The 25,518-nt window shown below is 39.2% G+C and overlaps 2 long non-coding RNA genes and 1 pseudogene across 2 annotated transcripts; 1 reads left to right on the top strand and 2 right to left on the bottom strand.

The window, feature by feature from the left end:
• Positions 1–1,325: 1,325 nt before the first annotated feature.
• On the bottom strand, positions 1,326–2,615 carry LOC148872391 (homoserine kinase pseudogene; annotated as a pseudogene).
• Positions 2,616–16,923: 14,308 nt separating this feature from the next.
• On the top strand, positions 16,924–17,484 carry LOC148872390 (uncharacterized). The gene is made up of 2 exons (XR_016107998.1): positions 16,924–17,049; positions 17,280–17,484. It is a non-coding gene; the product is annotated as an uncharacterized LOC148872390 (long non-coding RNA).
• Positions 17,426–18,942, bottom strand: LOC148872389 (uncharacterized). The gene is made up of 3 exons (XR_016107997.1): positions 18,837–18,942; positions 18,554–18,720; positions 17,426–17,722 (listed from the first exon to the last, which is right to left on the bottom strand). It is a non-coding gene; the product is annotated as an uncharacterized LOC148872389 (long non-coding RNA).
• Between the last annotated feature and the right edge of the window lie 6,576 nt (positions 18,943–25,518).

Here is a 25,518-nt window from a genome sequence, read left to right as displayed (position 1 = left end):
CAGCCCCTTGGAATAGCCAGGATCCGAGTTAACTAACTATAGGTTGTATTGGAGGGTGGTGGTCACACTAATAGTTCTGAGATAATCAATGGCAACGGTTCCTTGGAGGCAAAGTACCTCCTATCATGAGGAGTGTCTGTTGCACAAACATGGTGCTCGTCCCAACCCAATAACTAATTAACAATGGGCATCTGAATACCTTACATGTTTACCTGACAAAGAAAATTCCAAACTAAGGACATCTGTGTTCTTTCATTCTTTGTTTTCTTTTCTTTAGGAAATGAATGAAAATTGAACATTATAAGATGGTTGTAGTGTCTTGAACTCTTGATTCAACTAAAGTGAAATTAGTAGCAGTTGGTGGCAACTTTGTTGCACTTAAAATATGCTTGCTGGCATAAAAATATTAAGCATTAAGATTTTATAATTTACAAATATAAGATGATCAAACCTAAGATTCTTTCAGGAATCTTTGGTCGTAACATGCCAGAGTATATATTGGTTTTGTTGATTGTTCATTCATTTTCTTATCCAGGATCATTCATTTTGGAATTATAAATGTTGCCACCTACTGCTCATGAGTTCCTGAGAAGGTTGTTGAAATGAAAACGAGCACGATGTCCATGTGTAAACCTTCCAATCTAGTAGACTCATCATTCGGTTCTGCTTGGGATCCATTTATTTCACAGGCACAGAACGTGGAGTTTCAAGCTTCTTCAATGGCATCTTGTCAAATTGCTACTTCTCACTATGGTGTTGGCTCGCTGGAAAATAAAAAAATCAGCACTGATCCTCACCTTGTTCAGTTTCCATCTGATGCTAACCTTGTTAACCTAACACCCAAGTTACCATGCTTCGACAGTGGGAGATTCTCTGATATGGTTAGTTCCTTTTAATTTGGTTTGCCTGTAAGTGGCCAAATTGTTAATTCCGAGTGTTCTTCATGCCAGTCTTTCAAGAGGACTACCACCATATTGGAAAGAAAAGGAAGAGAGTGCCTGAGAGCCATTCTCAACTTGATCCCAGACAGGTAAACTATTTTATATTTTTATGGTCTTTTATTTTCAAGGTATTGATATTTACTCTTGTGTCATTTAAGATGTTAGGGTTTGGTTTGCAGGAATAGGGGTCTGGAATCGGAATCGGAATGAACTAACTTGTTACTCTTGAAGGAGTGCCTTGAAATTCTAACTTGTTTTGTTCCTAATCTTGCACTGAAACATCTAATAATAGGTAAAACAGTAGCCTCAGGAAAAAAAAAAAAAGACAAATTTTATCTTCAAAATCTATATCCAAGTTGTTGGCCTGTTTTTTTCTGTTGCTGTTTCACCCATTTACTTCTTTTTCTTCCATACTGTTCATAACTGCATGCTGATGAAAGAGAAAACAACTATTATTCCATAGTCCACTTAGATACCACTGAAGGTGTCTGAATGGGTTAGAATTTAATAGTTCAAACGCTAAATTCCATCAGCTTAACAGATGCTTCATAAACAAATATTCCATTGGATTAAGCCAAATAGGCAAGATGTAAGAAGTTTCTCCTTGTATGGACTATAGTCAGTTCAGTCGCTTCCAACCACACAATAAGAACTCCTCCACTATCCAACAAGAATTGATAATGAGGATCCAAACGGAGGATCTAAAGCAAAGGACACAAATCTAGAAATTTGAAATTTCTCTTCATTCTTCATCAGGGGTTGTTTCAATAACCCTGGCTCCAACCTGGTCCAGTTTTCTCACCACCGAACGAGCCTTCAGACCTCCATCATTCATGAATGCGTCGACCATCCATACCTAATTTCCTTCCCTTTCTCCAAATCATCCTCACTGCAAACGCCCCTGCCTCAATCGTTGCCTTCTTCACTGCTTTCATGCCAGGAATTAGCGGCGCCCATTTTGGCTCCACGATTTTATCCGACGACAAGGCCAACCCCAGCCCCTTTAAGTCTCCTCGCAATACTGACGCCACCAGCATCCTTGATTGGCTGCAATTCCATACGTGATGCCACATTCCGATCTCCTTTGGCAGCACCGCCAGAATTTTATTCGTCGGAGCTTCGAATTCCGGACTCACTAGAAGTCTAGAACGAAAAACAATTCCTTCCGCGCTGGGAACTTCAATGTGACGAGGTCAAGCGGTTCTTAGCTGCGGATCAGCACGAAGCCTCCCATAATCGCTGGTGCAATGTTGTCAGAATGATAACCGGAGAGCTTCTGCTCTGAATCAAGCCCAGCCAGAACAAGCTCTGACACCGGTAGCTTTTCTTCCAAAATCTGAATAACAGACTCGCGGCGCTTGATCCGAGACTGCTTCCTAACGGCAAACCCTTCTCAAGTTGATCCGCAGCTACGAACCGCTTGACCTAGTCCCATTGGCGTTCCCAGCGCAGAAGGAATTATTTTTGTTTTGGTGAGTCCGGAATTCGAAGCTCCGACGAAGAAAATGCGGGTGGTGCGGCCGAAGGAGATAGGAATGTCGCATCACGTATGGAATTGCAGCCAAGCAGGGATGCTGGCGGCGTCGGTATTTCGAGGAGACTTAAAGGACTGGGGTTGGCCTTGTCGTCGGATAAGATCGTGGAATCAAAGCGGGCGCCGCTGATTTCTGGCATGGAAGCAGTGAAGAAGGCAGCGATTGAGGCAGGGGCGTCTGGATGCACGATTAATGGGGCCGGGCCGACGGCGGTTGCAGTGACGGATGATGAGGAGAAAGGGAAGGAAATTAGGTATCGGATGGTTGATGAAGAATGAAGAGAAATTTCAAATTTCTAGGTTGGTTTCCTTTGCTTCAGATCTCCGTTTGGATCTCATTAACAATTCTTGTTGGATAGTGGAGTTCTTATTGTGTGGTTGGAAGCAACTCACTATAGTCCATACAGAGAGAAAAGTTCTAATTTGATTGTATTTAGCTGCTTCTTCAATCTTGTCTATTTGGCTTAATCCAATGGAATATTTGCTTATGAAGCATCTGTTAAGCTGACAGAAATTAGCGTTTGAACAATGCAGTTATGAACAGTATGGCAGAAAAGAAGCAAGTGGGTGAAACAGCAGCAGAAAAAAAGCAAGCCAACAACTTGGATGGATATGGATTTTGAAGATCATAGTTGTTTTGTTTTGTTTTTTTTTTTTTTTTTTTTTTCTGAGGCTACTATTTTATCTATTATTAGATGCTTCAGTGCAAGATTAGCAACAAAAGAAGTTTGAATTTCAAGGCACTCCTTCAAGAAAGATTTGTCAGTACTGTGAAGTACCTGTTTTTCATGGGGATGTATTTATATTTGTCTTCCAAGATAAAATGAATCTATTTCTATTGTTTGTGGTATGCAGAAGAGAAACCTGGTCCAATTCAGTTTATCTACTCTTGATAATGGTAAAAAATAATACTCTGGTTAAAGACATCAAAATTAGGGTATCAATTCTTAACTGAAAGTCTGCAATTGATGGAAAGAAATTTGGAGAATGGTCTATAGAGAATTCTCTGACAGAAATTATCAATTTAATGATGCCTTTCCTTCCAAAAAAGTTCTCAGTAAATATTACCACTTATTACCAAACGACAAATGAGATCCATAACCAGTTTCTTTGAATTAATATATCATGAAACATGTGGGGCTAGATGATTAGATTGCTCTTGATGGTTGATAAACAGCTTCATAATGATCTCAAAGACAAGTCTAAATGGCAGGTTGCAGCGTCCTTCGCCAGATTTGGAGGGGAAGAAACAAATGTATATTTGAAAACAACCCTTCAGAGTTCAAGCCTCAATCTATTATTGAAGCGGCAAATGTATTGATGGTCATAGATCTTCCAGGTTGCAGAAACCTCCCGCAGGTAATATTAAAATTAATGTTGATGCTGCAGGTTCAGTCTGCCGTTGGATGCGCCAGTATAATTAGCAAAAATGATGGGGGAAGATTTGTGTATGCCAGAGCTATTCCTTTACATGGTGGATCTCCAGCTGAGCTAGAACTTTAGCTGCTCAAGCTGGTCTGAATATGGCTAAGGAGCTTGGACTCTCAAGGATTTGTGTATGCCAGAGCTATATTATATTTTTTATATTTTATTAATTTATTTTATTTTTCAATTTTCTTATTTCATTTATTGAAGTATCCAATCATCCTATCATTTAAATTTAAATGAAATAAAATTCTTATTTTTCTTTCAATTTGTTATTTTATTTTTATTTGCTTAAGTATTTTTTTTTTAATTTATTTGTTAGATTTCTCATTTCTTATTTTTTTAAATAGTTCCTAAAGTACAAAAGAAAATTAAATATTTTAGTTTTACACTTTTACTTGGCAAAGAAATAAAAATATCAAAAATTTTAAAAGAAACAAAAAAAGGTAAAAAATCAGTCTGGCCCAGTTTGCCCCATGCCCAAGGCCCGACCTATGGCCCAGCCCAACATGGCCTAGGCCCATAGCACGGTCTACAGCCCAACCTAGCCCAGGCCCACAGCATGGCACAGCTACATGGCCTTGGGCTGTGGGTCATGTCGGGCCAACCCCCCAAATTATCCCTAGGGAGGGCTGCACAGCTCAGGACGACCTACACTTTGCATGGTTCGTGTTGTGCCAGTCCGACATGACCCGTTTTACACCTCTACCTTCGGATTCCCATCCCCACGCTCACCCACCTTTGTTCCTTTTTTTTTCCGTAAAAGTATGGACAAGCCTAATGAAGATTTAAACATTTAGAAGGTCCAAAAATCACTCTATACACCCATACCCACCCATGAATTGACATCAATTTCGAGCTGCCACCTATCCCAAATGTACTTTGAACCTACAAATTCTAACCCTAGTGTTACCAGTCATTCTCCCATTTTTTTTATTCCTTTTTTGCTAAATAGAAAGTGTTACAAAAGGTGGGAGTAGCATGGCCCCAAATATCACAAAAGTAAAAGAAAGTTAGAGCCTAAGGAATACAACCAATATTAAGAAGGGATAAGTATACTGTAGTCCCCCTCAAAAATCTGAAATGGCAGCCCTTTTTTATTGTACTAGAATCCCCTATAAACTGCATCCTACTGGTGAATTTGACATTAATCCTTGGGCAGGATTCAGTCCACCCCTAGTTAGAAATCCTAGTTCCACCCTAGGGGTGGACTGAATTATAAAAACCCCTATTAATAATACAACATAAAGCATTATGCTCATTTTGCAAGGTATCAAATTAGTACCCAAAGTTCAAATTGTGCCATTGTAGTGCTTGAATTTTGAAAAACTGTTAATTTAGTTTCTACCGTAAACACTCGTCTTATCACAATTTTCAAAAATTGTGTCATTGTCAGTTATCTTGTCACACTGTGATATGTGAAAATTAAAATTTTTGAAATGAAGACATTGTTGATTATCTCTTATCCTGAAAGGACACTGTTCATTGTGCTGCCAAATTTCTGATAGGATCATCAGGAAATCCCGGCCTCATCAGCAAACATCACTTTTCCTATTCACCAATTATTGCAACTCAAAATAGGAAGAGGATGAGGATCGTAGGACCGTAGCCATTACCTTAAGTAACGATAAAGAGGTCATTTACTTGTTTCTGCAGAGGACCTCTTTAACAATAAAAGCGGTTCTTCCGCGATTCGTATCTCTATGACGAATTTCTGCAAAGAACCAGTGATTCATTCGTCTCTCTATTACGTTATGATGGCAATCAGTCCCTGAACACAGTAGCAAACGGCCCTGAAGTTAGTTATCATCGAGGAGACAATCAATGAGGAGGTGGGGAGAATCTTATGGTTATTTGTTATTATTTGTAATCACCAGCTCACACTAGTGCGATGCAGGATTTTTCAAGAGAGTGAAATAACCAATACTTTTAATTAATGAAAGAGTGCAAGGTTGTTAAAATAATTAAATTTTTATTTTAATAATTTATTATAAAAAAGTTCTAATAATTCAGTAATTTAAATTAATTATATAAATGTCTTTTAGCAAAAAATAATAATTATTTTTTTCATATTATTTGTTAGTTTTCCATTTTATTTATTTTACTTTATTAATGATTAAGATTAAATGTTTTAATTTTTTGTAACTATCACTTAAATATTTAAATTAATTAAATATCAGTGAATAAATAAAATAAGGCTATAGTCATTATTAAATTAATCTATAGTTTAATTTTTTTAGTCATTGACTAAATTATTCTTAACCCAAACTTAGGCTTTAAGACTTTGGATTAGGCTTAGATTGATCCTCATCCTGACCCAACCGACCCAAGTTGCATGCATCACAACATTTGTAATTGGACTGGATCAAAGAAAATTGGATTTAGTCAGTGCATAGCCCGTTCGAACACCCATTGTAGCCCTGCATTGGGAATATCTCCCCATGAAATAAAACGTAGAAGTGTAGAGATGTTCTCCATGCAACCATTGTTAAGGCTGTTCGAACGCCTTGCACTGACTAAAGCTGATCTCGGACCAAAGTCACCAAACCAAGTGCAACCCATGCATGCATTATTTTTAAGTTTTTTTTTACTTATTTTTAGATAATATTTAAGCCAAAAGAATTGTGAGGGATAGGCCACCTACATTAGGTAGCCCATTGAACCAAAAAATTAAAAAAAATTGGGCTAAATGTTGATAATGTATTAGTAGTTTTTTAGATTGCTCGGCGTAGCCCAACCCACACTTTAAGTGTAACAATATTTGTATAGGCTTACAGGATTGCCTGTGTTAATAATAAAACTATGATTTTTTTACAAATTAAAATTTTTATTTAAGTTTAGTCTAGTATAAAAGATAGATAACATTTCTTTATATATATATGTATATATATATATACATGTTGAGAATGGTTAGATAGAGATGTTTTTTGTCATTTTCTCCTTTCTTATACTCTCTCTGTATTTAGGTACACAGATAGGGGCCTTCTTGTAATTATTAATTTTCAATTATAAAGTGAACTTTTGAGGGTGTGAACAGTGAACATCACACACCTCTCAACACTTCCCTTTCTTCTTCTCTTCTTCTTCTTTTCTTCTCTCCTTTCTTTCACTCTCTTGAAACCCTAATTTTTGCAACTTGGTATCAGAGTGGGTAGAAGCATCTGGGAGTTAGTTTTCTGTTGATCTCCTACCAAAGGTGAATTGTTGACATTAGACCGCCACCAGATGACGACAGTAGTTCGCACAAGTGTCGGTGGTAGTCTATGAAACCAATACAATTTGATTCGCCATGATTTTAGAAAAATTTTGGTATGACTATTGTCGTTGTATGAAATTTTTATGATTTTTGGTGAATTTTTCAAGGAAAATTTGTAGAAATTCTAGATCTAATATCGAGCTATGTACAACAGGTTTAATGATTTTTTCTGCTGTAAAACCTAGACCATTCAGGTCATTTTTTAATTTGGGATTGACGGGAGGTGGTTCCATAATTTTTTGAGCACTGCGTGATTTTTTTCTCCCTCTATTTTGTCTCCAACCTAGTTTTTTGGGTCTTCCTTTGGTTCTTAACTATGGGATAACGTGCTTTTGGGTCTGGAACCTCGGTTAAAGTATTGGGGGTCCTTTTTGGTTGGTGAAAAGGTGTCATGTTAGAATATGAAATCATCTAAGGACCTTGGTGATCTCCAATACTTTCTTGGCATTGAAGTTGCAAGATCTAAGAAGGGGATTTTTTTGTCACAAAGGAAATATGTACTTGATTTGCTTCATGAGGTTATGAAATTAGGGTATAAGCCTGTAGAAACTCCAATTGATCCCAACCACAAGTTGAACTCTACTGAAAGAGAAGTTTTTCTAGACAGGGGGGTATATCAAAGATTGGTGGGATGCCTTTTGTATTTTTGTTTGACTAGACTTGGCATTTCCTATGCTGTTGGAGTGGTTAGCCAATATATGCATGAACCCAGGATATCTCATATGCAAGCAGTTAATTGAATTTTAGCCTACCAGAAATGATGCCTTGTCAAAGGGATGTTGTATTCCAACCACGGCCATCTAAAGGTTGAGCCTTACATAGATGCTGATTGGCTAGGGTCCATCGATGATAGAAGATCTACATCCGGTCATTGTGCCTTAGTTGGAGGCAATGTGGTTTCTTGGAGAAGTAAGAAACAATCTGTAATTGCTTGTTCTAGTGCTGAGGCTGAGTATAGGGCAATGGCTCATGGAGTGTCTTAACTACTCTAGTTGAAGTTCCAATGAGACTATATTGTGACAGCCATGCAACCATAAATATTGCTCATAATCCTATCCAACATGATCATACAAAGCATATTGAGGTGGATAGACACTTTATTAGAGAAATAATTGCTAGCAAAGAGATTTGCCTTCCTTTTATAAGGTCAGAAGACCAACTAGCTGATTGCCTCACTAAAGGTGTTCACCATCCAAAGTTTGCTAAGAACCTTTCCAAGCTGGGCATGATTGACATATATGCTCAGCTTGAGGGGAAGTGTTGAGAATGGTTAGACATGGGTGTTTTTGGTTATTTTCTCATTTCTTGTACTCTCTTTGTATTTGGGCACCCAAATAGGGGCCTTCTTGTAATTATTAATTTTTAATTATAAAGTGAACTTTTGAGGGTGTGAATAGTGAACATCACACACCTCTCGACACTTCCCTTTCTTCTTCTCTTCTTTTCTTCTCTCATTTCTTTCACTTTCTTGAAACCCTAATTTCTACAACTATATATATTAATATAAAATTTATTATCTAAATATTATATAATAATACTTACCATATATGCATATAAGTTCCAAGTTGAGCTCATTAGGGGTCGTTTAGCTTGGGCCCTATCCGCTAAAGCCATCATTGGGCTCCAAAAGTTTGATACCTAATTAGACGTCAAATTTGATTATCCTTGATAATGTGTGGATTTGGGTATATCTCAGCTACACCTAACGCAAAAAGAAAATAGTTGCTTGAGCCTAGAAATTTATATATCTAATTAGGTTAGGTTAAGTTATAAACAATTTGTTACTTTTTATTATTAATTTTAACTATCTTATCAATACTAAATTTTAATAGTTAGATATAACTCAAGGGTGAGCATTTGGTTTATTTGATTAAAAATCAAGACAAATAAATAAAAATTTAAAAAACTAAACTAAAAAAACCAAAACCGAAACTAAAATTTTTTATTCGGTTTTTTGTTATTTTGATTAAAACCAAATTTTAATAATATATACTCTGTTATCTATATTATAGCATATAATATATATTATATATTATAAAATATATATTATGAAATCAAATTTTATTATATTATATATTATATGTTACATATTATATATAATAGAAAATTTGGTTAACCAAATTTCTAATTCTAAAAACAAAAACTGAAAGTTGATTTAACCAAAAATAAAAAAAAAAACAAACAAAAAAAAACCATAAACCAAAATTTTTGGTTTGGTTTTCGGTATTAACCGAATGGGCTTGGTATAGATATGAGCTAGACCTATCTTAGAAGAAAATATTTGCTTAACCCAAGGTTGAGCTAAGTTATAAATGATCATCCATAAGTATATGGCATTATTCAAATGGTTTTATTTTTATTTTTCATAATCTTTTACTTTTTATATTTATTTTAATTATCCTATTAAATTATATTTCATTTTTTTCATTTATGAACTATTAATTAATTTTGATTAGTTTCATAACTTTTAATAATTGGTAGATAAAAACTTGCTAAATTTTAATATTTTTATTAACTTTAGTAATTTTATTAATTATACTTATTAGGCTTCAAATTATACATAGGTTGCACGTTATATATAGGTTTCTTGATGTGAATCTGTCAGCACTTTTTGTCCGTTAAAATGGTTACTGAGGAATCTAGGGTTAGGGTTTTAGAATGAGTATAATAGATCTCTTATTCGTTTGCTATGCTAAGCTAGCTTTGGGCTGAGCAGTCTATATATGAACATAACATATTTAGGCTAGCAAGGTGCTAACCAACTGGTTGTAAAATCTCCTACTGATCGTAGTGGATACATTGGATCAAATCCCACCTTCAAAAGATATAAAAGTAATAACATATTTAGGCCCAAATCCAAGCACAACATAATCATCGGGTTTAGGTCTTGAGTCTTAGTTCGGCTTTGCCACCTTTTCGAAGATGAACAAAGAATATATCTGTCCCCTCCCATGAACAGGTCTCCGTCTACCCATTAATAATGGGATTGGATGGGTTAAAATCAATTAAAATCCGAGTCTTATAAAATTATTATTTTATGTATATATGTAATATCATTATGTATTTTTTAAAGTTTATAATTGATAAATTTAACATTTTTTATATATTATTGCAAAATAATTTAGTTTTTAAAACCATTCTTTTTAATTTTTTGATTGTTTTAAAACACAATAAGATGATTACAAAATAAATCCAAATCTGATCAAAATCCAACATGATAATGGGAAGGTGATGCAGCCACATATAAAAGTTTGAATGGGTCATTACTTTCTAGAATTTTATTGGACAGAAATTACCCTTTAGTCCTGAGTTCTATGAGGGACAAATTTGTATTTTAATAAAGAAAGCTCAATCACTGTTTTCAAAACTGGACCAGACCGGAAAAATCGGGAACCGGTCACCTGGCTGGTTTCGTTTTCCTCCAAAACTATTTTTTTCCCAAAATTGTTGATTTTGGTCAACAAACCGCTGAACCGGCTGGTTAACCGTTCGAAACGTTCAAACCATTTGAACGGTTTTGATTGTTTTCCAATTTTTTTAAAATTTTTAAATTATTTTTGTCAAAATGGACTGACCGTTCGAGTCGGTAACCAAACCCCTGACCAGTTCGGTCACTAGTTCGTTTTTAAAAACCATGCTCTCAATCATCTCTCCCGTTTAACTCCAACAAAAAAAAATTGTTCGTGCACATACACACACGATTACCAAAAAACTCCCCAGCAAAGGAATAATATTTATGAATAGAAAAATTAAGAACTAGCTTGTTCATGTAAAAATTAAAAGAAAAGTCCCTTCATGACTACACATGAACCATATCTAACAGCTCATGATTGGTATAGGTCCCACCATGACTAGAAAAAGAAGTGGATAATTACTATTCAATTCTCAATACATTATATATAGGGTGTCAATTGGACTGGATTTGGTTCAATCCGGTCCAGTCCAATGTGAGTCCGTTACAAATGAACCTGGTCCAATCCAATCCAATGAATATTTTGGATCATTTTGGACCGGTTCAGAGACTGTTCAATCTATTCAAATTCTTGTTAATTTAAATTGGTTTCAACTCAAACCTAGTCCATTGACACCTATGTTCTTATCTTCTATCAATTGATCAGATATTGGCTCAATCCAATATAAATTCATTATAGACGGATCAGGTCCAATCCAATATATCATATTGATTCGTCCAGTCCGTCCAAATTCAATGTCTTATTGGCCCGTCCAAATGGATTTTGATTTGGACGGAGTCCAACCCAAAACCGGTCTATTGACACCCCTAATTATATGAAGCATTGTTTTATATTGTATAAAAACAACTAAAAATCAAATGCCATTTCTATTTTTTTGGGAAAAAAATGTCATTTTTATTAAGCTTAGGAAAGCAGGATGAAACCCATCAAGACCACCAACCTAGGAAACCTTACCATCACTACTCACTCAATCTAGGTCACCACCACCCTGAAGCAAAAATCACTTATAACATTATTTATCAGCGCACAGGTTTCATTTTAGTCCTGAACTTAGCATAATACATTCACATCATATATATTGAGCAGGCTATTGTGACACCGTGAGAGACCTGATGTTCAAATCGAGCTTCCATGCCCAATTCCTAGAGCACAAAGACAATGACATGTATCACTCCCATCAGAAACGTTAGAGCCATGCTGGAGTTTTAGCATGAGAATTCTCACTCATCTTCGTTTTATAAACAGAAAAGTTGGGACAGGCCCAATGCAGATTTCTGATTTTCACTTTGGAGCTATAAAACATTTAAAATGTCAATAATCCACATTCTATGTATCAACTTCAACCCTCAATCATGAATCGGCGTCAAAAGCGGTGAATCATCACATCTCCTTGCATCAAAAGCGACTCGCTACACCGCTGCCATTGCAGAAGATGCCAACTGCCTTTTGCCATCAAAAGCCGCTCACAATCCCACTGGCTTTTGCCTCTCTTTCTTTTATCATTGCTTACTGCTGCTTGCATCGTTAATTTCTCAGCTAAATCTTTCCACCATTTGTTCCTCTGGCTACCTATCTGGCTTGTGTTACAACAACTACCAAGGATCCAGTGGCAGTGATGTTTTATGCAAACTCTAATCCTCAAGTGTTCTTCCCATTTGCCTTCTTTTTAATCATCTCCATCGCACAATACAAGTTCTACAATTTGTTCGGTTAGCTTGTTCCCAGTCAAGGTTGTCATGCACTCAACCGGCAGATCAAGAACCTAAACCCAGAGACGTTCAATAACTACGCTGGTCGCCGGACACCGGTCTCCGGTCATTGGTTGATTCTTAACTCCGATTGTTGATTGCTGTAGTGCCGGTGGTTTGGTCACAGAATGCTGAGGCCTGAGAGACGATGGGAGGGGATGACAATGCTGAATGTTGATTGCTGTAGGCCGGACACCGGTCTCCTTCAGCTTTTCTTCCAAAATTCTGATTGTGGGATTTGATTCGGCGTCAATGCTGAAACAACTCAGCTAACACACCAACGAGCCCATTGAGTTCATCCTAGCCTCTTTTCGTCACAGAGGACCAGATAAACTGGAGGTGAAATGACTCTTGAACAGTTTGCTGACTCACTAACCAGAGGAAGCAAGAGTAGCACTAGCAGAATAAAACGGACTGGATTGAGTTTGGATTGTATTAAACAAACCGAAACACTTTGTGAAAGCATGCATGGGGGAGTAGGGCGTTGGGGTTTCTCTACATTTTCACCCGCCTCCCCTTCTTCATGGGGAGTGGGGCATTGGGATTACCCTCATTGATTTTTATATTTTCTTTAAAATTATTTATTATATGAAACTTAAAATTTATAATTAAGATAAAACAAATTTTGTTTTTTTTCATTTATTGTTCTGATAAATTATCTATTCATCAGTATAACGCTAGTTTTAATATAAAAGGTATTCTGGCGTACATTGGGTGATCTTACCAAATGTTTATGGATGTATGTGTTGGGCCACAAAATGCTTAGTGGCACTCCCACCACCTTGGCTTTCCTTACCATTGCCCTAATGTTCAATCTCTCAAGCTTGACCAAAGTCAAATACTAAAAAATAAATTGATTAAAGAGTTTACATTTTCTTTATACAAGTCTACTAAATGAGTTTGTGTTTCACAGGAATCAATTCATATGGTTCGAATTAATATAACCAAACACAACAGCTATGATAAAACATAATGGCTAGAAGGTTAGATGTGGCTGAAGCAAAAGTTGCTAATATTAATGCTAGGCTTGCCATTTATAAATTTTAGGCCAATGTTCTCAAAGGCATAGACTATAATTTGAACTACTATTTTAAGTTCATTCCTTTTCTGATAGCATATCTTTTCTGATAGCATATATTTTCCTCATATCTAAGGTATTAGCCAAAGTTTTTAAAAATTGATTCGGACAATGAATCGGTCAGGGGTATGGTTACTGATCAAATGGTCCGATCATTCGAATCGAACGGATGGCCCATTCTGGAAAAAAGTTAAAAAAATAAAAACTGGCCAAACCATTGAATGATTCGGATGGTTCAACTGCCTGAGTCAATATTTTGCTAACCAAATCAACGGTTTTGGGGGAAATAACAGTTCTGGGGTAAAATGGAACCAGCCACTTGACTGGTTCTTGATTTTTCCAGTCCGACCATCCGGTTCGATTTTGAAAACCATGATATTAGCTCTCATTCTATATCATTAAATCATATATTAATTTGAGGTATATAAATCAATAAATATTTTATACTTATTTTTTACTTAAAAAAGTACCCCTACTTTTAAACTGATGGGATATGCTACGAGCACAAATGTTTGAACTTGATTGAGTAACCAATCACAGGAGAACATGGCATTGCATGCTCCATGTGTATGAAATACTAGCATGTTCACTTGTGGTTGGTTACTCAACCATGATCACACATTTGTGCTCATAGTAAATCTAGAGCCACTTTTGAATTTTGTCTACTTTTAATTATGAGCGGGTGTAAACAAAAGTTAAACTACTACTTCCCCTTCTTGTAAACCTATCATTGAGTCACGTATTTGAGGTGTTAACCCCCATTCTCATTTATTAAATCCTATATTAAAGTATCTTCATTTCTCGCTAATAAAGTTTACTAATTAAGTTTATATCCAATCATTTTTACAATACAAAACCTACATTTTTTAAATCAGCTTGAAATTGACACCGTTCTTCCATTTCTTGGCATTTTAGTTTAATCATTCAAGTCAAATGGGTCAACCATGATGTCATAATTAAATAATATAAATTTAAATAAATAAAATATAAAATATAGAAATTTTGTTAAAAATATAACATTTTTATTATTATATATTCATCATATTAAACAAAAATAAACATGACAAATGTGAACTATTTGTATCAATAATGGAAATGAAATACACAATGTAAAACCACTTTAAAAATGAAAAAGTCTTATTGTTTGGATGGTAGGTCAATGGTTTCACCTTTTAGGTCAAATGAGTCAACCTACAATATCATATATTTAAATGATAGTAGAAAAAAATTGAAAAGATAGAAAACAAAAGAAAAATAAAATGCAAAAATTGCGTAGAAAACAATTGGGCAGATCTATATATTGTATATTGATAATATAAATAAAAAATAAGGTGATAAATAAGAGTTATTTTCATTAATTGTAGAAATGGAATACAAAATTAAAACTAACTTGAAAACAAATTTGTGTTTCCATCTAGGTGCCTGGTCAATGGTCCAAGTGTTTGGGTAAAATGTTGACACTTCTCTAATTTTATACATTAATTTATGAAATTATACAAAGATAAATATGACCCACAAGAATTATTTTTATTAATCATGTAAATGAAAAGAAAATTTAAAGCCACTCAAAAATGAAATCATTCTTTCTTTTGAGTCATGTGAGTTAACTCATGACGCCACAATTAAATAATAAAATTGATAAAAACCAAAATGATAGAAAATACAAACATTTTGTAAAAGTTGTGCATAAATTTCTAATATCATATATTATGAATTTTCAGAAAAATAAGTTTGACAAATAAGAAATATTTTTATTGATGATGGAAATAAAGCAAATAATTTAAATCCACCAATGCATCATGCCTCAACTATTTTACCCTTTAGTCTTCTTTGACTTTACAAAATTCTACCATCTAAATGTCCATCTCTCTCTAGTTAACTTGCTGATTTGATCTGCACTAGAGTCTAGATTTTGAGGTTGAAAGAACTTGTTGGACTATAGTGTGTTTGTGTGTGGAACAAAGATACAAGAATTTCTGTGATAGAAGTAAAAAATGATGTTTGGTGGTTCTGAAGCATTATCAAACGACATGAAGTTAGGGGTGTAAAGAGATCAAATTCAAATCAAATAAGGCAATATCCAATTTTGAATTCAATTATAAAATCCGATATGCAAATTCAATTCGATATCCAACGGACATTGAAAATTAATATTCGAATTTGATTAAATATTTGAATATTTGATTGTATTTGAATTTGTCCAATTAATTATTTTAGGTAATTAAAAAATATATAAAATAAATATTTCATTAATATAAAGTATATAAATATATACAAATTATTTATATGATTTAATTATTTTATATATAAATTCTATAACACATTTAAATATGTTATATATTATATATATAAATTAAATAATCGGTCGGATTCGAATATTTATTGAATCGAACCAAGTCATATTTGAATTTGAACCGGATTAGTTATTCGATATGAATAGAATATCCGAATTCAGCCGATTACATATTCAAATTATCCGAATTTGATTCGACTATGTCAAATCTCAAATTCAAAATTAAATTTTTGAATATTGTTGACACCCTGAGAAGTTTAATCTTTTGTTTGCTTCTCCCTTCAAGAATTCAAAGGAAGTCAAAGAGAAGACAAGCCATTGATTCAGACTCCACGTTCATCATCATCATTAGCACACGAGGCAGTTTCTGCAACAACATTTAGGCTCTTTATCTACCAAGTTCATTGCTTGTGTTTTTATTGGCTTTAGCAGCGGTAATGTCAAGATGGATGGAGAATTTCATCCAAGACCTGAAGCAGAGAGCATGTTTGCGAGGTTCATGTCTTCTGGTGGTAGTGGCCATTTTGCTCTCCTTAATCCCTAGGCGATTGAGAAGAAACATTCAACATTATCTCCATCAACTGAAGTTGTTAATCATAGAAATTCTTCTTTGGCACCAACTGAGAATCCTACCTCAAGACTCCGGATTTTCTGCTTATGAAAACTCTGTCCACGTCTACTTACAATACATTATCCTCGTGAATTAGAAATATCTCCCCCTGTATAATATGTAAAAGAATGAGATATTCTCCTTGTATGACTTTATATAAAAGCTCCGTTTAAAGTTTAACAGTTCAGAGCGTGAAGGCAAGGTTAGGGAACATCTTATACACAATTGATTACCTCAATCAGCCTTTCTTTCAATTCCTTGACCTCCATCTACAATGGCTGAATTTCAAAGAGATTATATTCTGTTGTCTTTCAAATTGACACATAAATTAAAATGCTAAGAAAGTTTGACCATTCAAACATATACTATTTTTATTTATTTTCTATCTCAACCCGGAATAAAGAGAGTTCGCATTATCGCCCCACAAACGTCCCACACGACGTGCGACTGACACCTGTCTAGTCGCACGCGATGGGGCGTTCCTGCGTGCGACGCTAACGTGACGGACGTTAGCTCCGCCGGTTATCCCCAAAACCAACTCAAAAGTGCTGGAACGCGCCCCCTGAAGCTCTTTTCCCATATTCGCACCCCTCGTGAAGCTCAAATCGGAGGAGAGGCTCTGACCCAGTTCTCTGCCCTAGCTCGGATCTCCTCTCCCATCTCCAGCACCGGCGAACGCTCCGGTCATCAGGTAAGCTCTTACCCTTGTTCTTCTGGGGATTTGATTTTTTTTATTAAACCCTCTTTGATGTTTTATTTTTCTTTGACTTTTTTTACCCTCTTTCACCTCCTTCTCTGGCACCGGCGATCGCTCCGGCCACCGTCACCAGGTGTTGGAGTGTCACACTTAGAACTGCATTCAACTTTTTTTATTATGCAATGGCTATTAAAAACTCACTTAGAAAGTTGTTTGGTTTACAGGTTTTGGCCATGGCTATGAACTCCGTCCAGCTTAGGAAAAAACGACAGAAGGAGAAAGAAAAAGTAGTGCAGTGATTGGCTATGGCTACACAAAGCTGAATTTTCAAACCTTATTATTAATTTGTATGCTTTGGTACACAGAAAGCTGAATTTTCAAACACTTTATTATTAATTCGTATGCTTTGGTACAAATGTTGTTTGGCTATGGCTATGAACTCTCTCTCTCCTCTTTAGCTTTCAAGGGTATGTTAATATATTAAACACAGGTTTATGGTATAGTCCAACTAACTAGCATAAAGCAGTGCATTACAACTATCTTCCTGTCTTAGTTAAACAGAGGCTGGTCCCCTGAAGAAGGATCAATAATAGCTAGTCTTTGATGAGCCAAAAAGCAGTCTCCATGCTGGTACAGCCCACTCCAATCAGGCCCCCGATGCTTCAATCTGCAATATCATCACTTATTAATGTTCCATCTACATGATAAATACGACTGTTTTGAAGTAGTTTAAAGAATCCAACAGAACTACGGTTACTGTCACAGAGCAAGCAGAATCCTCAATCTTAATCTAATACATGGTAACAGTAGTGTCACATGGATTGGGGACCCAGATCAAATCATGGGTTTCATAAGTTCTAAAGTGACATTATGGTGATTAAGCAAAAAGCCATATTAATCTAAACCCATGTTAGAATCATTTTCTTCTTCTTCCTTCTGAGAAATCTGACTCTGCTTCTTGATAGAGCAAGTATACGTATATGTTGACAGAGATATATTGAACCTTCTCTTCATGGTGTTCATTCAATAAGGTATCATCAATCTCAGCATCGCACGACTATTTTGCAGATTAAAATAAAATATTACGAAGCTTTATAAACTATTGTTTAAAAAAATGCAACTAGAGAAAGAGATTCTTGTTTATTTGTTGCAGAAGTTCAGAATATCATGAATAAAAAAAGGGGGCATAAAAAACTGGTACTCGTACAAAAGTTGGGATCCCATCTCAAATACTCAACTCGATAATGCCTCGTCCCAACTATATCATGAACCCAAATTTGATACTTATATCATACTTTCTTCTTATATGAAATATTCTTGGAGAAGTATTTCTCCCATTGGCATTTTCATTAACTTGGTTCTCTGATCTGCTTTTGGTTACCAAGAAAATGAGAAAAGGGGTCAGTTTTGTTTCCTATCACTCTCCATTGTTTTTCGATCTGTCTTCTCTACCTTAATGAAAAGAGAAAAATAGAGGTCAAAGAAGAAATCTATCTACCTGTTTCGACTTGATTGTCTTTTCTCTTATAGTTTCGAAAGTTGTGTGCGCACAAAGAGACAGTAAAGACATGCAGGGGCATCACTCCTTAGTTTTTTCTTCATAGAGCATTGGTTTCTTGAAATGAAAAACACTCCAACACCTGGTGACGGTGGCCGGAGCGATCGCTGGTGCCGGAGAATGAGGTGGAAGAGGGTAAAAAAGTCAAAGAAAAATAAAACATCAAAGAGGGTTTAATGAAAAAAATCAAAGCCCCAGACAAAGAACAAGGGTTAGAACTTACCTGGTGACCGGAGCGTTCTCCGGTGCCGGAGATGGGAGAGGAGATCCGAGCTCGGGCAGAGAACGGGGGTCAGAGCCTCTCCTCCGATTTGAGCTTCAGGAGGGGCGCGAATATTTGAAAAGAGATTCAGGGGGGCGCGTTACAACACTTCTGAGTTGGTTTTGGGGCTAACTGACGGGGCTAACGTCCGTCACGTTAGCGTCGCATGCGGGAACGCCCCACTGCGTGCGACTGGATAGGTGTCAGTCAAATTGTTTTGGGAGAAGTACCGATCAGCCACTAAGGAAGAATGCATGTGACCGTGAATTGATATGGTTGGAATTCAGAATTATGCATCATGTGTATTCGTATTTTTCCCAATATCTATTAGAAAACAGGGTGTCGGGCTATTCCTTTTCACATCATATGAATTCAAGCAAAACTATTGGTAGAGGAACAAAACTTCGGGCGTAAATCATTTGAGATGGGCTTCAGTTGCTGCAAGGCCCTGTTCAAACACTGTTCGAATAGGGAATATCTATATACTTTTATGATTTATTTCATGGGAAGATATTATCAATGCAAGACTATGATAATCGATTCGAACGGGCCATGGAGTGACTGAATCCCATCACAAATCATTTTCTTTCTTTTTTTCTGGATTGTGATGAATACTGAAAATTCAAAAAACCCAATGCCGTCACAGATCGGAAAGGGGGTGGTCACGACAATGTACAGATCCAGCCAGCTAAGTTATCGGAAATCTATGTAAGTGATTCTATTAATTTGCAAAGTTTTCTATCATTCTCCGTAACCGATTTCATGGTAAAAAGAGGACGAAAAAGCTCATAGAGAAAAACTTGAACTCAGGTTATCTCCGTTTGTGAGAAAATCAATATATTATACTTGACAGGGAAGGAAAAGAATGAGCTGATGTATTGATTCTAAGGAGTCCGGACTTATTCTTTACAACCATCACTGAGCAAGGATGTTAAGTTTTATTTAAAAATTTTAAAGAATAATATCACAAAAGGGTAATATTGGATTTAAAAAAAAATTATACATGTGTCGTGTATGGATTGTGATGGAACACTAACCGACTAATGGGAAGGGAGGATTTAGTTAATTGTTAGAAAACTTAGAGGTACTTTGAGAAATTTTCCATTATTATTGATGAAGGAAGATTTGGCCCGACCTCGCAGTTGCGCAACACGTGGCAAAGGCAACAGCTTGGAACAAAAGCACGCCTAAGGCGCGAACACCAGGGGGAGAAACCAGCAGTCCGAACTCCCTACTAGGAGACCGAACTCTCCCTTCGGTCCCAAGCCAAACAGTAATCCGAACTGACCGAACTGGCCTGCCTTATAGCAGTTCGGGACACACCTTGCCGAACTGGCCTGCCTTATAGCAATACAGGACATACCTCCGAACTCAAGACTTCGCCTCGCTCACACTCCACCACGTCGCCCCCAGGATGCCAAAACCAAACAAACCGTACCATGCCGGACGCCGAGAAAGTCCGTACCCAAGGGCGGCGCACCTGACTGACTTGGGATCTGACGCTTGACGGCCGCGTTCCAAACAATCACCTGCCACCGCCTCCTGATGCCGCCATCTCCAGTTACAGAGACGGCTCCGACAAAGAGTAGCGGCGGTTCTGTCCCAGCAGAAAAGACAACACCCGACCTGACAGGGGCTTCGGAGTGAGTGCGCGAAGTGGTTATAAAAGGAACCCAAACCCCAACAACAAGGTATGTGAACTTTGTGCCATCAGGTCTTTATTTTGCCTTTGAGAATACTAACTTGAGCTTCGGAGCTATCCCACCGGGTTCCCCCTCGGAGTTCCCTCATCTTCTCCGTTTCAGGCTCCCCTTCGCTCCAGTCAGAAGCGAAATCATTGACAGCTAAGACCAGCTGGATAGCGCTCCATCAATTGGCGTCGTCTATGGGAAACGCTTTTAAAAGCCTCCCTCTAAATCTCTCTTACCTACCCTTCTTTCAAGAACTCCAACACCCATGGCCTCCTCCAACAGTGCCGGACGTGGAACAGAAACGGCCACCACCGGAGAGCAACTCCATGTTCCCGTGGTGTGCATTGGACATTTCACCATCCCTCTTTCAGTGAATGGGATCCCTAGTTAGAGTGCGCCACAAGTAGTGGCACCCCTGAACCCCCCTTCTTTAAACATCCCTCTTCCACTCCCTATTGAAACGAACTTCGCTGAACCAACTGCTGTCCCACTAGCAACCCGCCAAAACCAGTTGGATGATCTAATGCAATGCATGCAGGCAGTACAAGCCTGCAACAATTCCAGTAGCACCAAGTCCAGCAACACCAGGTACTGCACCACCTCTCCCAGCACCATTACCAGCAGCAATTCCCTTAGCTACACCTAAACCAGTCACTGCTCCCCCTCGGCACCCTATTTCAAAGCCAGTTAAGGCCTCCCCCCAAGCTGGACGACCTCACCGAGGGAAGTTTCCCAGCCCCAGAACCCCCTAATAGCCAGGCCTCGTCCCCAGGCCGAAAACAAAGAAAAATCACCCCCGCCTCGCAACTCGTGGGCGGGTCAGGAACCTAGCCCACAAAGTCACCTCGCTGCTCCAAGCCCGAGTTCCCACTCACGGAGAACCGGTTCAGCGCCCTAGCAGCAGCCCAACATTCCGTGCCCATCGAGCTCGGCAACGCGGAAGCCAGCAGCGTCAGCACCAGGCCCGCTCAAAGAAGGCGCCGGCGAAGTCGCTAAACTGCTACCCGTATCCTACTCGAGCTCGGAGGCAAGGAAGAAACGAGCTCGGACGAGGTAAAAACCATCCCAATTCTCTTAGTTCCTTCCCCCCTTTCATCGAAACTTCTGGTAGTCCCCTTGCCCAGAGACTTCAAACTCCCATCTCTGGACAAGTATGATGGGTCCTTTGACCCCAACGACCACGTCGATGCATTCCAGTCACAAATGCACCTCGCTAGGGCCAGCGAGTCATGCATGTGTGTGGCCTTCACCACCACCTTCAGGGGGGTGGTCCGCACCTGGTACCGGAACCTAGCTTTCGGGTCAATAAGAAGCTGGGCTCAGTTCGTGCAGATCTTCACCGCACACTTTGTTACCAGCAAGCGGTGCCCCAGAACCGAGGAAAGTATCTTCGGGGTAATCCGAAGAGAAGGAGAACCCATCCGGAGCTACATCAAGTGGTTCAATGAAGCCTGCTTGCAAATCCCACGGTTAGACCCCGCGGTACAGCTCGCAGCGGCCAAAAGAGGGGTAACGCACAAAGAATTCAAATGGCACTTGGTGGCCAGCCAGCCAGCAACTGTGGCCGACTTCCTCAAGCTTGCAGACAAGTTCATGAGAACAGAGGAAGAGATCAACCAAAGAGCCGAAGGCGGGGTTGAAAAAAGAAAAATAGAAGGCGAGCCCTCCAACCCAGGCGACAGAAGAAGCCAAACCCGAGAGGCGAAGCCGAGCCAGCTGTCCCGAGCTCCCTTAGCAGTTTGGACGGACTACACGCCGTTGAATACAAGGCGGACCGAGATCTTGATGACGATCAAGGACGCCCCCTACATAAAGTGGCCACCTCGCCTTAAGAGCAACCCAAACGAAAGGAACAAAAATCTGTACTGTAGTTTTCATAAAGATCACGGTCATAGTACCGAGCAACGTAATAATCTCCGAGATGAGATAGAGGGACTCATCCGTCGCGGGTACTTAAGAAATTTTGTACATAATGACAATAATAATAAAGTAGGTCGGCAAGGGGAACACGGAAAGGATGCCCCCGAGTCGAGCAGCAGACAGGCCGAAGTCTTACAGCGACCTCCCCCAGAAGAGACACCGGTTCGGGGAACCATCCACGTAATAGTGGGCGGTTCGGTGGTAGCAGGATGCACTTCGGTAGCAGCACGAACGTCAGTTCGCAAGGCAGCCCGAGAGGAGCAGAACCCTCCAAAGAGGCCGAAGACAAAAGAACCGATCTTTTTCACAGAAGATGACGCGTGAGGTGTTCATTATCCCCACGACGACCCGCTCGTCATAAAACTAAGGATCAATGACTTCGAAGTTTAGCGCGTACTTGTGGACTCAGGCAATTCGGCGGACATCCTCTTCAAATCGGTGTTCGACCAATTACAGTTGCAGAAAAGCGAGTTGAAGCCCGCACACACTCCTCTAGTGGGATTTAGCGGAGAAGAAGTCAGGCCCCTAGGGAAGATAACAGTACCTGTGGAAGTCGGCACATGGCCGTGTGCGGTAAGACTCGACCATGATTTCCTGGTGGTCGTGACCCCACCAGTTTGGCCTGTACTGTTACAAGGTCATGCCCTTCGGACTAAAGAATGCTGGGGCGACCTTCCAAAGACTTGTAAATAAGCTTTTTCGGCCCTTAATCGGCATGAAAATAGAATGTTATGTAGACGACATGGTCGTCAAAACACAGTTCTCACAGGAATTAATAAAAGACTTGGATTCTGTCTTCCAAATTCTGCGTCAATATAGGATGAGACTAAACCCAAACAAGTGTGTCTTCGGTGTCACTTCGGGTAAATTTCTAGGGTACATTGTCAACCGGCGCGGTATTGAGGCCAACCTGGACAAAATAAAGGCCATCCTTGATATGAGACTACCACGAAAAGTAAAAGAAGTTCAGAGGCTAAACGGCCGCATAGACGCGCTGAGCCGCTTCATATCCAAACCGGCAGACCACTGCCTGCCTTTCTTTAAGGCAATCAAAGGCAAAGGGTTCGAATGGACCCGAGATTTCCATCTCACATTCGACGAGCTAAAGACCTACCTTGCTACTGTGCCAACCTTAGCCAGGCCCGAGGAGGGCGAAGTCTTACAACTGTACCTCTCGACGAGCGATGATGTGGTCAGTTCGGTACTAATAAAGGAAGTAGATCGGGTCCAGCAGCCCGTCTATTACGTTAGTAAAATTTTGTAGGGAGCAGAGACGAGATACCCATAGATAGAAAAAATAGCATACGCACTAGTGATTTCAGCTCGAAAACTATGCCCGTACTTCCAAGCTCACACCATCGTCATCTTAACCGACAAACCCTTAATACAAGTCTTGCTGAAGATAGAGGTCTCCAGTCGGCTAACGAAATGGGCCATCGAACTCAGTGAGTACGATCTCCAGTATAAACCATGGACTGCAATTAAGGCTCAAGCGTTAGCAGATTTTATCACTGAATGCACTTTTAGCCTCGAAGCCCCTCAACAGGTTGAGCCCGAGGTCCCCAGTTCGAGCGAACCCGAAGCTCCCAAGCCAGTAGAGTCTGAAACCCGTGAAGTAGCAGCTAGTGTGGCATCTCTCCTAGTCAGGCCAAGCGCGAACTGGGATGAGGAGCCATGGATCCTTCACATAGATGGTTCCTTGAACCAGCAAGGCAATGGGGCTGGAATAGTCTTATGCGGCCCGAGCTGCACAAAATTGGAATATACACTACGTTTTGAGTTCGCGGCATCTAACAACGAGGTAGAATACGAAGCACTGATAGCCGGGCTGAACCTAGCGCAAAAGGTAAGAGCAAAGCACATAGTCATCTGCAGCGATTCCCAGCTCGTGGTCAACCAAGTTACGGGCGAGTATGAAGCACGCAAGCTCTCCATGATCGCATACTTGGCGAAAGTAAGAGAGGCCCTGCTCAACTTCTAGTCACACTTCATCAGACAAATCCCGAGGTCAAAGAACACTGAGGCTGACGCTTTATCCCGGTTAGCCAGCACAAGTCACAACAACATGAGAACTGTGTAAATAGAGGACTTACCTCGGCCTAGTATTCTCGGTGGGGCAGAGGAGGTCGCTCCCGTCCTCGAAGCATAACTAAGCTAGATCGACCCGCTCGCGAGCTTCTTGCTGGATGGAACCCTCCCTGCAGACCGCAATGCGGCCAAAAGGGTGCAGCGCCAGACAACCAAATACGTCATAATTGACGAACAGTTGTACCGACGGTCCTACACACTCCCCTACTTGCGTTGCCTGCGACCTGCCAAAGTCGAGCTCGTACTTCGCGACACTCAAGAAGGTCTGTGCGGCGGACACCTGGAGAGCAGAGCACTCAGCCAAAAAGCACTTCAACAAGGATACTACTGGCCAACGATGAAGGCAGAAGCCGTCGAGCTCGTCAGAAAATGTGACAAGTGTCAGAAGCACGCCAATATCCACCATCAGCCTACTTCTGACCTCAAATACCTCACCAGCCCATGGCCCTTTACACAATGGGGCATCGACCTCCTGGAGCCATTCCCGTCAGCAACAGGCGGGAGAAAATTCCTAGTGGTGGCAGTAGATTACTTCACAAAGTGGATAGAAGCCGAATCTCTAGCAACAGTCACAGCCCGAAACATACAAAACTTCTTTTGGAAGAACATAGTATGTCTTTTCGGGCTACCTCGGGTACTGATCTCTGACAACGGCAAATAGTTCAAGGATATCAAATTCCAAGAATGGTGCAAGAGTATGGGAATTCGACAGAACTTCATATCGGTCGCACACCCGCAGACAAACGGACAGACAGAAGTAATGAATAGAGCCATCCTGCGCGGACTGAAAGCACGTCTAGACCGAGCTAAGGGGTTGTGGGCGGAAGAGCTACCAAGTGTTTTATGGGCTCACCGAACTACAGAGAAATCCGCCACGGGAGAGACCCCCTTCAACCTCACCTACGGCACTGAAGTAGTAATCTCGGCGGAAATCGAAGTACCAA

The sequence above is a fragment of the Nelumbo lutea genome, chromosome 2 (assembly GCF_056320005.1).
Source record: "Nelumbo lutea isolate HS-2025 chromosome 2, American lotus-T2T, whole genome shotgun sequence".
In the NCBI taxonomy this organism is placed as follows: Eukaryota; Viridiplantae; Streptophyta; class Magnoliopsida; order Proteales; family Nelumbonaceae; genus Nelumbo; species Nelumbo lutea.
The sequence above is the reverse complement of the archived record's forward strand: the minus strand, read 5'-3'. Positions and strand labels throughout refer to the sequence as shown.